This window comes from Charadrius vociferus, unplaced genomic scaffold (genome assembly GCF_000708025.1).
Source record: "Charadrius vociferus isolate BGI_N301 unplaced genomic scaffold, ASM70802v2 scaffold151, whole genome shotgun sequence".
Classification (NCBI taxonomy): Eukaryota; Metazoa; Chordata; class Aves; order Charadriiformes; family Charadriidae; genus Charadrius; species Charadrius vociferus.
The window spans coordinates 795,306-810,474 of NW_009646933.1; positions in this window are offsets into that span (position 1 = coordinate 795,306).

Sequence of the window (15,169 nt, forward strand, 5' to 3'; positions counted from 1 at the left end):
TGGAGGATCTTATCAATACTTAACAACAGTTAAAGGGAGGATGCCAGGAGGATGGAAACAGGTTTTTTCCAGTGGTGCCCAGAGGACAAGAGGGAACAGGCACAAACTTGAACATAGGAAGTTCCATCTAAACACGATGAGGAACTTCTCTCCTGTGAGGGTGGCAGAGCAGTGGCACAGGCTGTCCAGAGAGGCTGTGGAGTCTCTCACTCTGGAGCCATTCCAAACCCGCCTGGACGCCGTCCTGTGCAACTGCTGTAGGTGCCCCTGCTCTGGCAGGGGGTGGGACTGGGGGAGCTCCAGAGGTCCCTTCCAACCCCTACCATTCTGTGATGCTGTGACACGCAACAATACAATCTCCTTTATCTGATCCTCCAGGACTGTTGCAGGTTTTGTTTGATTTTACCACATTGTACTTGAAATATAAACAGTATAAAGAATGCTCATGTCGATAATTAACTAATCTTTTGAATCTTGACATTTAGTGCAAAGGGTAGAATTGACCCAGAATTTGGCCATAGCTAGGAATGATTCACCCGCTAAGAAAGATGCTAGCCATGAGGAAACAGGGCTGCACATTCAAAAGAAATACTTGATTATTTACCCCTCCCTCAGAGTTGCATTGCAAAGACCACTATGGCAAGTGAACTGTTGGACGCAATCGAATACCTTTCTGATGCTTTCTCTTTCTCCTGCCATGGAAACCTGCCTTCAGGTGGTAAAGCCCTTTTTGTTCCCGGCAGTTCAGTTTACTCAGGATTTTGAATGAGATGGGGAAGCAGTATAACTCTCAAAGCAAATACACCCCAATGACTTAAGACCCTCTGCTTATTCTCAAAGGCACAGGTAGACCAAGGTAATTAGGTTCCCATGCATAGAAAGGGAAAGCTTTTAAACAGGAGTTGGAAGCCTTAATATTTCATAGAACTGGGCCAGAAGACTTGGGTTTAGGTCCACAAAGGCTACATCCGTGCTGGTAAAAGAAAAGGATCAGGTGCTGGCACACAGACGCCCACCCTGCTGGACTCAGCATACGTGCCCTGGCACAGTCCCAGCCTTTGTCAACCAGAATCCCCCAGACAGTGCCTAGACACGGCTCAGCAGGCAGCATGGACTTCTCTTGTCTCCTCAGCACTTCCTACACCAGCTAATATTAAAAGATGTTTCTCTTGCAATGAGGCTCTGAAGGTTAAATTACCTACCTTGAGGTTGAGCCTTCCTGACTTGCCATTCCATTTTAATCCAAAGTAAACCAACTTTGCTGCATAGCGTTCCTGCACTTTTCATCAGCAAGAGCCCTTTCATGCCTAACTCTTTGCAAGTGCGGCCTCTTGGTCCTGCACGGGCTGAGGTTTAGCTCCTGCACTGTGGAGCTGCCAGCCACCCTGCCTCAATCATCGGACCAAAGATGTTTAATATATTTACAAGTGATCTGGATGATGGGATCAAGTGTGCCCTGACAAAGTTTCCTGATGACACCAAACTGAGTGGGGAGGTGGACTTCAGAAGGGAGAGCAACTCTGCAGGAAGACCTGGAGAGGCCGGAAGAGTGGCCTAACAAGAACCTCATGAACAAGTGTAAGGTCTTGCACCTGGGAAAACATAAACCTGGAGGGCAGCACAGGCTGCGATCTACCTGTCTGGGCAGCAGCTCTGTGGAAAGCGACCTGGGGGTCCTGGTGGACAACAAGCTCAATATGAGTGAAGACTGTGCTGCTGGGGCAAGGAAAGCCAACAGGATGCTGGGCTGCATCAACAAGGGCACCACCAGCAGAGATAAAGAAGTCATTATCCCACTCTACTCAGCGCTGGTCATGTCACACCTGGAACACTGTGCTCAGTTTTGGTCCCCACTATGGAAGAAAGATGTGGACAGGCTGGAGAGGGTCCAGAGAAGGGCCACCAAGATGATCAAAGGACGGGGAAGCCGGCCGTATGAGGAGCTGAGAGAACTGGGTTTGTTCAGCCTTGAGAACAGAAGGCTTAGAGGAGATCTTATCACCATGTTCCACTATTTAAAGGGTGGTTACAAAGAAGACGGAGACTCCCTTTTTACCAGGAGTCACATGGAAAAAATGATGGGTGATGGGTATAAGTTATCCTAGGGGAGATTCCAACTGCACACAGAAGGAAAATTGTTCACAATGAGGACAATCAGCCAACAGAATAATCTCCCCAGGGAAGTGGTGGATTCCCCAACACTGGGCACTTTTAAGATTCAGCTGGATGGAGTGCTGGACTAGCTTGTCTAGACCGTGCTTTTGCCAAGATAGGTTGGACCAGATGATCCTTGAGGTCTCTTCCAACCCAGTATTCTATGATTCTATGTCCTTGGCACACACACGAGGAAAACCACAGGAGACAACAGCATTGAATCCCTTGGCCTGACACAGGAACACTCACCTGTGGTAGAAAGAGGAACAGAAATAAAGAGGGAGAGGGAACATGAGTAACTCTGCAACCTGGGGGTTCTGGGCACCACCCAAGGGTATTGCTGAAGAAGGATGCCACCAAGAACCAGTGAAAGGGAGGCTGAAAGGGCAAACATGTGCCAGAGGAGCTCACGTTGCTTCATGTGCTATGGCAAGAGCCTCAGAGACTGGGGCAACAAGAGCCAATCTGAGGCCGGATGAAATCCTGCCCACCATATCTATATCTCAAACTGCCCTAGGGAGACATGCAGCTTGAAATCTGGCCCCAAACATGGAGCCTCTTCAACTGCCATGAGAAGGATTTCTCACAAAAAATTCCAACGCTTAGAAGTGAGCACCGAAATCAATCCTATGGTCAAACAGAAGTACCCATGTGGAAAATATGGCTCAGTTGCACTTGTAACATCAGAGCATTTGCTTCCACCTTTAGGCCTAATGAGGTCAATGAGTTTATTTTTTTTTTTTTTAGTAAAATAAAACCATATCTGCACATGATTGCAAAACTGGGAGTTCAAATGCAAACACTTCCTAGGAAAATCTGTCTTTTCCTTTCTTTTTCAACCTGTGAAAACACATAGATTAGAAAATGGATGGGAATCATGGGCTTGGAAAACTGACAAATTACAAGTCCCCACACTTCAGATTAAACATTCTTGGACCTGTCATCAGTTTAATCAGAAAAGGCTGAAATCAGTGGGAGGTTAAGGATCAGATTTTCTATTAGAAATAATACTAGGAAAACCATACCCCTGGCATGGCGCACTGGGAAGGAAAAGAAGGAATTTATTCAAGTGGGATTTCCCAGCAAACAGTCCTGGTGGCTCAGCCATATAGGAGCTATAAAACACATTGTAGTATATAGGTTTTGTGGGGCAGGATGTGATACTTCATAAGAAAATCAGCCACTCTGCACTCCTTTGCTGCACAAAGGATTTGCTGCAGGTGAAGGCACTATTCACAGCATTATACTGCACTGACTGTCCTCTCGTACCACACGGACATACCAAAGCGTAGGACAACCTAGAAGAGTAGTTTTCAACTTTATAGAAAAATCTTTTGAAGGTCTCCTAACAATAGCTTTTTTTTTTTTGTTATTATTTTAAAACAAATTAAATGAAGGGAAGTAAGGGTCACGTCTCTAACAGAAAAGAAAGTTCAAAGATAAAGTGGCCGTTCTAAATCTCGTACCTTCCCTTTCCATATTCGCTGCTTATGAGATACAGAAAGAGTAGGATATTTAAAGAGAGAGTAAAACTTGAATATGACTTCTAAGAAAGAGAGAGGGAAGTTACAAACTGATGTGAGTAGAAGTAACCTCCCTGGCCCTTTCCTGCACTGTCATTGCAGATTGTGCTGGAATTCACTCTTGTGTCCAGGATGGGATGTTCTTCCCTGCCGGCAGGTTATGTTCTGCACGTTTATGGCAGAGGTTACAATGCCTATGAAAGACCCTACACATGCCAACCAAATGTGCAGGGCAAGAAAACTACACAAGTCTACAAAAAAAGGAAAAGGGAACAGCAGATACACCCCTAGATTTCAGGAAAAATGGCACAGAACACCAGTAAGCTACAAATTTAACAGCCTGTCTATCATTAAGGAACTGTGCATAAAGCTCTAAGACTCATATGGAAAAAAATTCAGGATGGGAACATGACTTTGTTCTGAACACCCTGCACAAGAACCCAACATATATGCCTCTGACTACACACTTACTGGGCAAATCCTACGTGGTTCTCTTTCTCATTTATAAAAGGAAGATATATCAACCTCTTTTTCAACTTGCCTTGCCTGTCTTTACCCTTTAGATTCCTCTGTGGTCAGGCAATGCTTGAATCCTGCTGAGCTCTCTCTAGCGCTCACCAAATGCTGCCCCAGTAAGGCCCGGATACACTCCATTTGACTTCAGAGGCTCCTGTTGAAATGCCGAATTTTGTAGTCTGGTAGCTACAAACACTTTGTACAATTCATGGAGAGAGAGATTCAAAGCAGAGAGAAAAGTACTTCAGTAAAATAACACAACCCTTTCTGAAACAGCTAGTTAAGTAGCAGCAACTTGTCTTTCTGTTGACCACCAAAGGGGCTGAGGGAGACCAGACATGCACTGTCATGACAACCCAAGCTAGGTGGGACAAATCTGAGCTGCAAGTGTACATCCACAAATGGTCTAAGCCCACAGTGAAACAGCTCCCAAGAGATACTGCATGAGTCTGTACTGCCTAACAGTCATCTTAAGCCTAAATTCAAGATTATATCCTCAAAAGCCCTGCCCAGCTGTGCTTTACCCATAAAGTATCCAGAAGGCAAGCACATATTAAGAATACTAAATTTATGCATCTACATGTTGGCATATACATGTGTATTAAGTGTCAAAGTCCTACTCTACTCAATGGAGATTAAATCAATGCAATCCATGGAGTCCAGACAGTGACTCAGCTGAAAAACGTGGGGGTCAATTTTAGGGTGTGCTGAATCACCCTCTAGACCCCATGGGCAGTATTGACTAGAACTACACTGATCCCAGCAAAAGCATGGATGACTACTCATAAGCAGACACCAACAAGTGGGTTTGCCATCTTGGGAGATGGCCCCACCCCACGCACACAGTTCCTTAACTCTTGGACATGTCCAAAACCATCTGCATCCTGAGCCACTCATGCCTGGCCAATAACCCTCTTGAATGAAGTGCTCCTTCCACTTAACTTGCCTGAAGGTTCTAATCCAGCAGGAAGCATGAGCATCTCAGAGCATGCTCACAGAACCACATACACAAGAGGAGGAAGAAGTGGTGTTCCTTTCTCTGTCCTGAACTGGTACCTGTATTCAGCACCATACCACATAGACATACACTACCTTTACCCACGTTGCTATGTGCTCTAATCACCTCTCATTATGTATACACTTGAACAGAGACTGAAGTCTCTGCCCTCCTCTGTCATGAGTACTGGAAGACTACTGAGAAAACGTGCAACAGCTTAGTGGCTGAATTCTAGCTCAAGTAATGGGCAAGGGACTTATGCCACATCTTCCTCAAAGCCTTCCTACAGTGTAGTCCAGGAAGCTCCGTGCCCACCATGATGCTCTTGGTACCCTGCTCATACTAGTGGATCGTGAGCAAAGCACTTGGGGGCTTAAGAGATGGACCAGTGGGCAACGTGGCATTTCTGCCCTTTTGGGAACTGAACCTTCATATGATAAATAGCACCACAATCTAGGGAGTTAGATCCTACGGAGGAGAGCAGAATCCATACAGTTTTGTTTCAGGTTGTGATTCTAAACCCTGGTTTCTCACATAAGGAAAGAGAGAGGAAGGTGAAGTGACATTACTTTGGAGCAAGCAAGAACATCATTTGTAAGAGGAAAAATGCCTGTTCTCTCAATAAAACTGGGAATGGGTCTTTATTACTCTTCAAAAAACACAATGGTGTTCACACTTGATGTATGACATTTTCTGGGGTTTAATGTTTCATGGGAGAAACAAATACAACATTGATTTGTTTGTGTTGAGATGCTAAAACAAGAATAGGACTCTCAGCAAGCAGTAAAAGGGCCTCTTTCTAAGGCCTCTTCACCGCTAGCCTACAGAAATGCTGTCACCTCATCTGCCAGCCATAGTGAACCCATCATTCATCTCATTAGCCATCCTGATGCTGAACACCATTTGTGTGGGTAAAAAAATGTAGATGAGGTTAGTGATAACAAACAGGTCACATAAGTAGTAGATAGTGTTACATCTGTCTCCCCTGACCTGAACCTCCTCTTGTCTGCAGGACGAGAAAATTAAAAAAAAATCCCGTATCTGGAACTGCTATACATTTTTCATTACGTACTCCCCGCTCATCCTGATCTTCCCTTTGCTCTCTGTTGTTTTTCTCTACTTGCATGACAGAGAACACCTACGGCAAGTGGCAGCATCTGACAGCAAACGCAGGATCCTCAGTCACCTCCTGCTGCCTCAGATGTCCTGGTTTTACACTCAGCCAGAGTAAGACATAACCCTTTCCTATGTTCATGCACTCCCTGCATACAAAGCAGCAGTTTTCAACTGAATAGGAAAATCCAGAATGATAACCGCCTTGACACATCCCTCCGATTCACTTCATCGTAACCCAACAGATCACTTATCTTTAACTTACCCTTATCTAAACTATGTAGGTGACTCAACCCTACCTACGCACAGAATATTTTCAAAATACAAACTCTCCCTCCCTGGAGAGAGAAATCCCACTTAACAGCAAGTGTTGTGCGGTGGTGTCTTAGCAACAAGATGCACCTCTGCGTGTAACTTTTTCTGCCAGGCACCATGAACAGCCAGCAAGCCTGTGCGTGTAACAAACCCAAGTTTTATCCAAGAGACAAGGCACACAGCAATAAGCTGGAAGAACTGCAAGTTAAGGAAAAAAAAAAAAAAGTCTCCTGAGGGGATATTGAACTTCTGTCCTTTGCTCTAAGAAACCCCTTCTCTTATTGGCCATGCCACCATGAATGGATCTTTGAGGCTTAGCTCCCTTTTCCATGTCCATGCTTTGCTCACAGTGTGATGGACATGGTCACCAACCCCCCTGCAGGAGCATTCTAGCTTCTCCAGCACCATCAAACACTTCAGATTCACTAACCCTTGAATATCCTTAGCCACGACACCCTCCAGTTGCTACCAGAGCTTGTTCTAGGGTGGGTGCTGGCGTTCTTGTTCTGCAACCATGTTCCTGCCACAGCAGTTGTTGTCCATCCATAGGCATTCATGAGCAGGACCCTTGCTGGAGTTCACTCAAACCTTGCTGCCCTCAGCGGCTTGTTGGAAAGTACATACCATTCGCTTCTCTCCTGGAACACCTAAAGGCATGGGATTTCATCTCTGTGGGGTGAATAATGATGAAAGACATGTGACCCAGCAAGAGTTGAGGGCACTGGAGATTTGCTCCATCCGAGGACAAGAGCAGCATTTCCTGAGGGTGAGGACAGCAACAAAACTATTACAGAGGCATTCGGTAAAGGTTTTATGCGGCCAGATTACATACCATTTGATCACCCTTCAGCCACATGGTACAGAAGATGCTGTTGGATTATGTTAGTTTAACTGGAAAAAACCAAAAAAAATGGATTAAAGGAAGAGAGGATCCACGCAGCAGTCAGACCAGCCCATCCAAAACATAGCCGGGATTTTACATAAGGGAACATGAGATTACATTTAGCCAAAACAGGAGTGATACAGTTTTGGGATGAATTTGCCACATTACAATTATTTATTTTACTAAGCCAGAGCTGAAAGCTGATACAAAGCAGAGAGAAGAACTAGATTAGTTTCGAAAGCGCAAATGCCCACTGGCATACCAAACGATAGATGTTGTGAACTGAAAGTCATGCTGGGGATTAAGAGCAGAATAGCAGGAACAGAGCAGAAAAGGAGTTCTATCGTTACCCTTGAGATGTTTGCAGATGTGGTGAAAAGAAGAAGAGGTGTGTCACAGAAATGTGTTACACCAAATGTGCTTGAGAAATGGACTCAGCTGGATTGACATCTCCACACTTTCTCCACTGAATACCAAAAACTCTTTTTCTTTTTTTTTAGTACAAAAATGTTTATTGTTTCATATTTTGCCTGCAATGGAAATTCCAGAAGAAAACCTTTCCTCCTGGAAGCTGACGTTTTCTCTCATCTTCAGCACAAGGAAAGCTCAGGGTGCCAAAGAATGAATTACATAGGAGGGATGCAGTATTTATAGCTCCAGCCCAAACTCTGCTGGGACATTGTAGAACGGTCCTGTCTCAGCAAGTCAAACCACCCATCCCTTCCTTTCCAGTATAGCTGAAAATCACAGCTGTAAGCATTTCACTGCCTCCCAGGGTGGCAATTCTGCAAACAAGCAGGAATCCACAAGATTCGTGTAGACCAGCCAGGCAAAACCAGTGCCACCCTTCAAGCTAGAGCACATGGCAGACCAAGGACTTTTGAAGCCTACGATAGCAGAGGAGGAATGTCAGCAAGAATGCCGTGCAGGAAAGGCACATTGTCCTTACAACAATCCTTCTCCCAGAGGAGGCTGCTAACCTGTATGCTGCAGATTTACGTAATAAAGCCAAGGAGGTAACAGAGGCCCCATTTGCGATGTGACCGATAATCATGCCAGCAAGTTCTGCACATTCATTTGTTCCATTGTCCATTCAAAGAATGATGGCTATCAGGCTCGAAGAAACCTGTGCTTTTAGATGAAGCCATGAGCAAGCAATGAAAGAAATGCACCCAAACAGCTTCAGACACATGGGGTTGTCTGTGTTCTGCTCAAATACATATAGCCTGATCATGGGAGAGGTAACCACATACCACTGCTGGAGAAGGCAGCTGCTTGCAGAGATGTCACAAAACCATCCAGGATTTAAGTTCTTCTGGGAACCCATCCAAAAGCTTTCAAAGGATAACTGAGAGTCATTTATACACTCAGAGGAAAAGGGCCACAGGTCTGATTATTCAAAATAATCAAGCCAGACAGGCAAATGAGCGATTGAACCTCAGAGGATGCACATGTCTGTTCTTCTTTCCCTGGCTAAATCATGGGCTAATCTTTCTACAGTGTGATTATCTGTAACAAAGTAATGTATTTTGCCTACAAGAACTTGCTTCTGTTTCATCAGTGTGGGCTAGATCAACACTTGTCTGCATGACAACGCTGGCACAGGTTGCCCAGAGAGGTGGCAGATGCTCCATCTCTGGAAACATTCCAGGTCAGGCTGGACCAGGCTCTGAGCAACCTGATCTACTTGAAGATGTTCCTGCTCATTACAGGGGGAGTTGGATGAGATGAAATTTAAAGGACCCCTCCAACCCAAACTATTCTGTAATTCTACAACAAAGTCACCTGCAGTCTACTGCTTAAAAACCTACCTGCAGATGGCCTTAGTCACCCAGTTCCCTAACAGAGAGAGAAACCTCCTTTTCCCTCTTACTGCTGGAAACTGCAACATGGGCAATGCGGGGTCATGTATTTTTAACTCTTCAGGTACTTAAGGACATGCTGCAATAAGGCACAGTGATTTTCAAATACATCGAGATAAGCTCACACACAACCCAATGAATTGTGGAAACCCCAGTAAGAGTTTGCCTTCAGGGACTGCTGACCCTCTCTAGTTAATTTCACTAAGGTCTCCGAGGACATCACGTGAGAAGCAGAGATTTGTGAGAAAGCCGCCTGCCCCGCGTGCCAAGAAGTGCCATTAACTGCTCATTCTATTCATCACATCCACTCCTAACCAGCACATTCCCCTCCCCACCTGCTTTACTTGATTCCCAGCTCTAGACTACCAGTATTTTATTTACCCTGCAGCATGACCAAACTTCATCTCGCTGACGCCCTGACTCCATCCTACTGTGCTTTAAGGCAATCTCCTCGCAAAAGGGACCATGACCAAAGGTCACAACCCACAAAGAGGGTTCAAGATTGGAGAGGAGAGAAATGACTGTATGGAAATGTCCACTTCACCGAAGGGCCATCCTCTCCTCATACCCCATGCTCTGCTGTTCTCTAAGCACTTTAGCATCAGCTTTGCCCAACCCCAAGTTGCATCTCTTCTTCACCCCACTTTCCCACCACGCTTCCTCAGCTTCCTCACTTTGCCACCTCTCTGTCAAGCAGCTTCCCTCCTCTGGTGCAAATTCACTTTCTAATCTTGCCTGGACAGGAACACTGAGCTTTCAGCAAGGTCCTGCTGGTGAGTCAACAGCCACTTGCACACATGGTTGTGAGCAGGGCGTATTAAGTGATGTAAATTGATGTGCGATTGTTTGCTTCAACCCCGTGAGTGGTGAGAACTGATAAGAACAATGCACTCCCCATAACACTTCTCCTCCACATTATCAGCCTCTGATCTTAATCCCAGGAGTCAATGTCATAATCCATCACCGCTAATGAGTGTGAGCTCCCCTAGGCAGGGGCCTTATCTCACTTGGTATCTAAAGGGCTATACGAGGTTATAGCAATAATGCAATTAAGTAAAGGTTACATTGGCCTGAAAGTGTTACCACTGGCTCTTTGGAAACACTTCTGTGTTATCAGACACAAAAGGAGGCAAAAGTAAATGCCTTTATATGCTACAACTCACATGTCTCTTCCTGGCACTTCCACCGCTGGGACCTTCCAACCCAGCAGATCCCAGTACTGACAACACAGAAAGAGAAATTGCCAGTTTTGGGCACCTACCAGCACAGACACATGCAAGTGTTGTGATTTCAAGGCAGGACTGAGCATGCTAGAAATGTGCCCAAAACAGTTTGCCATTTATTGCCACTAAATGTTCCACTTACTACCAGAAATGCTTCTTGAGGTGAAGGTAAAGAGTAAACACACAGGCAGTAGCACTTTATCAGTAAGTTCTATTTATCCCTAATGCCTGTATCGATCAAAATATCACACCCATGGAGCAAACTGAACTCCAGAAGAACAACCCCAAATAGGATAAAACAGTAACACAATCTCATCTTCAACCTGCCTTCTGGGGACCCTCTGCCACAGACAGCAAAAATGATTCCTTCTCCTGGCTCTTCCAGAGGCAAGTCACTTCACCAGGGCAAGGAAAGTCGCTGCCTTCATCTCACCTAATTCCTGCCTCAGCTAGAAAGGAGCTGATCTTAGAATCATAGAATCATCTAGGTTGGATGGGACCTTTAAGATCATTGTGTCCAACCATCAACCTAATACTGCCAAAACCACCACTAAACCACGTCCCTCAGCACCACGTCTACCTGTCTTTTAAACACCTCCAGGGATGGCGATTCCACCACTTCCCTGTGCAGCCTGTTCCAATGCTTCATAACCCTTTTGTTGAGGAAATTTTTCCTAATATCCATCCTAAACCTCCCCTGGCACAACTTGAGGCCGTTTCCTCTTGTCCTAACCTTGCACTGAAAGGCTCTGCCAAGAATTGAAATAAAGGTCTCCCCTTTCCATAGTACCTACACCACGTGCCCTTCATGCGGGTCATGAGCTACCTATGAAAATTATTTGCAGTGTTCCCCTTAAAGGCTAAAGTGTCTACAATGCCCTTAAAACACGCTTGCCTCTGTCTATGACTCAGCTGCAGATTTAACAGCAATGTAGACAATCCTGGGACAATCAGGTCAAGGCTGTTGGAGAAAGCTGCCTCCAGACACAGTTCATTGGAAAGAGCAACCACTCACCCTTGCCTCATTTATTACCTCAACTGCTTGGCTTCCCATCTGCAACTCACCTTTCCTCCCACGCTTGCCCAGTGTGGCCTGGTAGGGGCTGTGGGCACTGCGCCTTCCCTCATGCCTTCCTCCTATATAATGTACTGAAATACCAAGATCAAACCCAACTTTTGGAATTCAGTTGAGAAGCAAGTGGATGGAAACCACCTATGTTATATTAGAAGTTATATACCAGGTCAGATTAGATGGTGCAGCGGTCTCCTCTGGCCATTCCACCCACCCTTGAAAGCCATCACTTTCAAACACACTGGGCTATATATAAGAGCAAGCGTGATGGTGAGATACCCATGCAGGATGAAAAACCTGTGGTTGACACAGGTGGGTGAGTCAGGGAGCAGTCAAACCGCTTCTGGAGCTGTATAGTGGCAGATAATGCCAACAGGAGAAACTCAGCTGAAGTTTGTCAGTGAGCAAGGGGAAATGGCTGAACAGTCCAGGCCTTAATCACATTGCAGATGCAGGACAGCTTGGGGCACCAAAGTTTTAAAAAAAAAAAAAATCCACCAAAAATACCACCAACAACATTAGAGTTACATTTTGCATTTGGATCAATGAAACACTACAGAATATCAGACATCAGGATGGACAAAGGACAACAGAATGGTATGTTTCTTGGAGAAGATGCCACACTACACTTCATTCTAGAGAGACTGGTTGCAGGATCTCAGGCAAGGCAGAGTGTGAGCGAAAACAAGGTAGAGGGGTATCCTCCTGAGGCACCTCCTAGAGAGGAGTGTTTCTGTTCACTGCCGCAGATCTAAGTCTACGTGCTTTTGAATCTGCTTTGAGTCTGCAATGTGGGACAGCATGGAGGTGGTGGGGGCCAGAGCTCACAGCGTGCATCAGCCCCATTGCTTCACTGGCCAAGAGTCTTGTGTTATGGGAAAGTTCAGGATAGCGTGAGGACTGATGGATAGAGCCAGCCCACGCTCCTTCCCAAGCTGCAGTATAAAGGAGTGCATCTCTGATTCCAGAGGAGGGCTATGAAATCTACAGCTAAAGGAGCATAAACCTCTTAAATCACAGCCACACTCATTCAGCAGGGAAAGACCGAACACGTAAATCTTCACAGGCTCACTCCCAGTAGGAAGGGTGGGCAGGGACTTCTTTTCTGGTGGCATTTCAAGCGCCTTTAATCAGACACGTCATTCGGATTAGGCTAAAGGACAGGTTTAGTGTCCCTGTTTTGCCAGCTGGCTCACCCCTCTGCTCAGGCTAATCCCAGTGTCACACAGAGACCAGCACTTCCGTGCTTGTTTGGATGACAGGATGGACAGGGGAGGGGAGGGCAGTCAGTGGTTGGTAGGTTTACTCAGATCTGACAAGCATTGGGTTCGCTCCTAAAACTTTCCATTGCTATCGTTAAGCAAGTCCACATATATCCCTTGCATGTCAAAAGTCCCTCAGGGCTGCCACTCCAAATGGCCACATCAGGCATTTCAGGGCAAAGCAGTGATGAAATCAGGTGTACCTACACCAGTGGTTAAGCGTGGGACCAAGCCCAGTGCTGACATGAAATAAGCCCGCTGTAAGCCGATAATGAACAGTCAGCCCCATCCTGAGCCCCAGTGCTGCCGGGAGAAGGCAGGCACTACCATTATCACGGCCCCGGGCTCATTGTCTCAATGGCTTTGACCTACCTTGGTACGGGCAAAGGCCCACATAGCACATCCCTGCCTGTCCACAGGTGTCCCAAACCCAGTTCTTCCTGGTCACAGCAGAGGCTTTGTATGGGCAGCAGTAGGGACAAAAACCACACGTGCCTGGGACATCAGACCTGTTCTTCATCTCAATACATGGATGTGACTGCAGAAGGCAACAGACAACAAGTTACTAGAGAGCTGCTTCCTTTTGCTTCTTCCATCTGTGCATCCATCAGATGCAAGCTGTGTTTTTCATATGGTAATGGGCCACTAGGCAAAAATTACCCACATCTGCATTTAACTTTCTTTAGCTGATGTTCATCAAAGGCAGCAAGGGCTCAGCAGCACCTCTGGTGCTGCTCCATCCATTCACCGCTGCAGCTGTGGTGATGGAACAGCCCAAGACCTTGCAGCGATGATGTGGCAGGCAGGAGAGTTTCCCAGGTCAGGAGCATTTGTAAGGAGCTAAGCAAACACCCCAGGCGAGAGACCAAACCTCTAGACATTCAAATTGGATCAGCAGGAGCTTGACGCAGTAGTGACCATGTTCTGCAGCAGCACTCAATGCCAAGAAGCAGGATCGGTGTCACCTACAGGAATGGTGTCTCATTTAGACACCCTCCATCCCTCCCACCCCTTCTACTTTCTTTGCACTATAAGTGTACCTGTTGTTATTTTTCCCCCCTCCAGCTCAGTGAGGCTGAAGTGGAGGGACAGGGGAGATGGGCAGCCCACAGCGGCTCCTCAAGAATCTCAGCCCAGCTCAGCTTTCTCCTGCTCAGCTGGCAAAGACCAGGCAGAGGGAAAATTCCTCTGGCCTCCCAGCTTCGCCTCCTAGCTACCTCCCAGCCCTAATCCCTTCAGGGAAGAGTGCCAGATTTGACAAAACACAAGGCTTTTGTGTCGAACCTGTGCAGGTTGGCATACTCGGAAGGACTAGGGGCAGGACTTACACATGCCGCGGAAGTAACCGAAGTAGAAAACCTTGGAGCTGGAATTAAGACCCAAAGGGACGGAAAGGGAACAACCGGTTCCACTCCGGGTCTTGAATAAATGGGTGCATTATCAGCGCAGGTACAGCCACACAGAAAAGCTCACTGGGGAGGTCCTCAGTGATAAACGTGGGGCCAGAAGGCATGAGCTCTGCCCAGCCCATATCCAGCTGTGTTGTAGCCTGGCTGCGCATCACCACCCCCCAGGACCAGAGAGATGCTCTGATCACAGCAGTTTGACACGGCGGTCAGTGGAGAAGCATGCGAGGTGGCATGGAGCAGCTTCTGACAAGTCCAAAGCGCTCGGATAACAAGTTGTTGTCTGCCAATGCATGTGGCACACAGGTTATTGCTGAGCAGAGGGCACATCTGCTAAGAAATCATCCTGGTGTGCTCTGGGTCTCGCTGCAAGTATTGTCAACCATCCATCACTAAGTGCTGAGGAAATTTGTCCAGGAGTTAGGGGAGGTGAACACTCTACAAGAGGCTAAACTCTACAAGAAGTCAGCCAACTAGGAAATGTTAAAAGGAGCTGGGAATGCTGCATGTCCAGTAAAACATTCACGTTAGCAAGATACAGCCACTGACCACCTCAATCAGTTTATTTCAACATCATTCTCCCCTTCTTCTGTGCTCTCTCCATCAGGTCATGCCTTTAAATTGCAACCTATACGGTACGGTAGGTAACTCCTTACAGTGCCACTAGTACATGGTTGCTGTAGTCAAAGCAACGCCCAGACACCACACATCTCTCACCTTTCTCAGTGCCTCATGAGGCCGTCACCTGGATCCAGGGCAGACAGAGGAGGCAAAGTCCAGGGAGCAAAGGCTGATGTTGGCCTTCAAATCCCCAGGACTGCTATTCACAGGACAAGACGCAGC